Source organism: Poromitra crassiceps, assembly GCF_964638095.1.
Source record: "Poromitra crassiceps genome assembly, chromosome: 13".
Taxonomy (NCBI): Eukaryota; Metazoa; Chordata; class Actinopteri; order Beryciformes; family Melamphaidae; genus Poromitra; species Poromitra crassiceps.
Window position 1 is genome coordinate 26,700,658 of NC_139644.1, and position 3,757 is coordinate 26,704,414.

Below are 3,757 nucleotides of genomic sequence, written 5' to 3' on the forward strand. Positions count from 1 at the left end.
GGGGGAAAGCAGGCGGCAGAGATGAGCGAGCGCCCTGTCATCCGGCCCGGTAGCGATAAGGAGTCTGGCTCGGGCCAGGACCGCGAGGTGGCGGGGTGACAAAAAGCCCTAACCGGCCTGCTGCTCACCAGTCCTGCCACGCAGAGACAAGAACACCCACCGAGCCTCAGAACACAGCAGGAGAATATCAACTAGCCTCCCAGCAGCCGCCGCACAGCACAGAGGATTGAGCAAACACTTCCACCGCACAATCAAGATGTAGGCTTTCTCTAAGCCGTGGTTCTAAAAGTGGGGTCCGGGGACCCCCAGGGGTCCTTGAGGGGTTTTCAGAGGGTCCCCAGCAAAAATGGGAATCATTTAGTAGTAGAGTACTGAGTACCATTGTAACTGTACAACGTGAAAATCAATCAAAAATATTTTAATAATAATAATAAAGCGGCGGGGCCAGGCGAGTTGAGTTCTGGTTCCGGTTATTCAGGTATGGAAACGATTTTGATCGGGGATTCAACCCCCGCAGTAAACGCACATCTGAACAGACATCTATGTCTACATGCTCTTCAATCCGCAATACTGTAGTGTAGAGCCGCAGCACCTTCCTCCGCTGGTGAGTCAGCCCATTGAGATATATGGCATTCCCCGACCGTCCTACTGACACAACAATACCGGAAGTAACGTTTTGTGGATGTTCCCACACAGACTGACTGTATCTATTGAGGAGGGGGCAGACCCCCGAGTCTGGAATCTGTGTAATTCAGACAGTCATACTTGAGCAATTGTGACAATCAGTGATGATGTCATCAGTGTGTGATGCCATCAATGAGAAATGTTATCAGTGATGATGTCACAAGTGATGTCACTCAAGCAATTACAATCTTACTACTATAATAGGGTGGCATTTACTATTATACTAGGTCCATGAGACTGAAAACATTGCTGCTAAAGGAACCAAAACATAAGGAACTTGTGAGCTGTGTTGGCTGGACCACAGCAGATGAGTTGTACTCATGCAGTGAGGACCACCAGATCCTCAAGTGGAACCTGCTGACCAGTGAGACCAGTCTGGTTGTCAAACTGCAAGAGGACATCTACCCCATCGACCTAGACTGGTTCCCGAAAACCGTGGGTGGCAAGAAACAGACCCAGGCTGAAATCTTTGTCATCACCAGCACTGATGGGAAGTTCCACCTGGCCTCCAAGACTGGGCACATTGAGAAGAGTGTGGAGGCACACAAAGGAGCTGTTCTGGCTGGGAGATGGAACTATGATGGGACTGCTCTGATCACAGCTGGAGAGGATGGGCAAATCAAGATCTGGTCCAAAAGTGGTATGCTGCGCTCAACACTAGCCCAACAAGGGTCTCCTGTGTATTCTTTGGCCTGGGGCCCAGATTCCGAGAGAATCATCTACACATCAGGTAGACAGCTGATCATCAAACCCTTGCAGCCCAGCGCTAAAGTCATACAGTGGAAGGCTCATGATGGGGTCATTTTAAAGGTGGACTGGAATTCCGTCAATGAACTCATACTGTCAGGTGGAGAAGACTGTAAATACAAGGTGTGGGACAGCTTTGGGTGTCCACTATACTTCTCGGCACCTCACCACTACCCGATTACCTCTTTGTCCTGGGCCCCGAACGGAGAGCTGTTTGCCGTGGGCTCCTTCAACATCCTATGCCTCTGTGACAAGACTGGATGGTCCTATGCATTGGAGAACTCCTACACAGGCACCATATTCAGCTTGGCCTGGTCTGCAGACGGCACCCAACTGGCTGGGGCCTGCGGAAATGGGCACGTTGTCTTTGCCCATGTGGTGGAGCAGCACTGGGAGTGGAAGAACTTTGCGATCACCCTTACCAAGAGGAGGACCATGCAGGTGAGGAACATGGTGAACGACGTGGTGGATGTGTTGGAGTTCAGGGATCGAGTCATCAAGGCCTCTCTTGCCCACAGTCACCTGGTGGTCACCACCTTTATGCAGTGCTACGTCTACAACTCTAGGAACTGGAACACGCCTCTCATCTTCGATCTGAAGGAGGGAACGGTCAGCCTCATCCTGCAGGCGGAGAAACACTTTCTGCTGGTGGATGGAGCAGGGTTGTCTATGTTCTCCTATGAGGGTCGACTGGTCTCCTCCCCCAGGTTCCCTGGGATGAGAGCCGACATCCTCAACGCCCAAGCTGTCTCCCTCAGCAATGACACCATTGCCGTCCGAGACAAGAGCAATGAGAAGGCCGTATTTTTGTTTGACGCCCTTACGGGGAAAGCCGTTGGCGACGGGAAGCCCTTGACTCACAAGCTGGAGGTGGTGGAGATTGCTTTGGACCAGTGCGGTCCATCTAATGAAAGGAAGATCGCCTTGATAGACAAGAACCGTGACCTCTACTTGACCTCCATATGCCGTCTTGGACGAGAACACAAAACCTGCAAGATTGGCACTATGGTTCACACTATAGCATGGAATGACACTGCTAACATCCTGTGTGGTATCCAAGACAACCAATTCACAGTGTGGTACTACCCCAGTGCTGTTTTCACTGACAAGGAACTGCTGCCCAAGACACTGTACATGAAGGATGGCAATGAGTTCAGGAATGCACCCCACATTCTGAGCTACGTGGGCACCAAGGTGACAGTGCGCCAAGGAGATGGTTCACTGATCTACAGCAGCGTGTCTCCCTACCCAGCCCTGCTCCACATATACAGCACGTCCGCACGCTGGGAGGATGCACTGCGCCTCTGCCGCATCGCCAAGGACCAGTCTCTGTGGGCATCTCTTGCATGCATGGCAAAGGCCAACAGGGAGTTGACCACAGCGGAGGTGGCCTATATTGCCATTGGAGATGTTCCTAGGATAGAGTATATAAACGTTCTAAAGGAACAGTCATCTAAGGTGTGTGGGAGGAGTGTGGGCCACATGCTGCTGTTTGGTCAGGTCCAAGAGGCTGAGGCCACTCTGTTACAGGCTGGCCTCATCGATCAGGCCATACAAGTCAACATCGACCTCTGCAACTGGGAGAGGGCGCTTGTGTTGGCTGTCAAACACAAGACTGTCAAACACAAGACCCTGGTGGACACTGTGCTGGCCTGCAGAAAGAAGTTCCTCAAGAAATTTGGTAGGAAGGAAACAAACAAGAGCTTCCTGCAGTACGCTGAAGGGTCTCTGCATCAGTGATGTCACCAGATGGTGCCATCATTGAGCCAGCAGCCATCAGTGACATCACTGATGACATCACAATTGCTCGAGTGACATCACTGATGACATCATGACTGAAGACATCACTTTCTGATGGATATCACTTATGCATAGAATTGGTGATGCTGAGGTCATCAGTGATGTTTTTATTTATTTATTGCATGAAATTGTTGCATCAATCATCAATTATGCACCATGAATTTATGGCATCTATGACATTTTTAGCATTTTAATAGCATCAATACACAATATGTATAATTTTCCATCTGTATTTTTATAGGTTTGTCTCTATCATAACTAGGAATCTTGCATGCTACGTGCGCACCATTTAAAAGGTGGAGACTCTGGAGATGATGTGCCATGGGCACAACATATTGTGGGATTGGGGCGTCTGGGTAGTGTAGCGGTGCATTGCCTGCCTGCCTTCCAACACCAGGGTCCCACAAACCAGGTACTTTGCAGCATCTAGGCCAAACCATTGAAAAGGTCATTTCCAACATAAGCGATGATAGCCAGTTTGGGATTTAGGGCTCTAAGAAAAATTACCCGCATTTTCATGAGAGGC

General features: G+C 50.0%; 1 pseudogene across 1 annotated transcript; it reads left to right on the forward strand.

Moving 5' to 3' along the window:
* The first annotated feature begins 915 nt into the window (after nt 1-915).
* On the forward strand, nt 916-3,171 carry LOC310788452 (intraflagellar transport protein 80 homolog pseudogene; annotated as a pseudogene). Its single transcript has one exon. The product of its transcript is annotated as an intraflagellar transport protein 80 homolog pseudogene (transcript).
* The last annotated feature ends 586 nt before the right edge of the window (nt 3,172-3,757 follow it).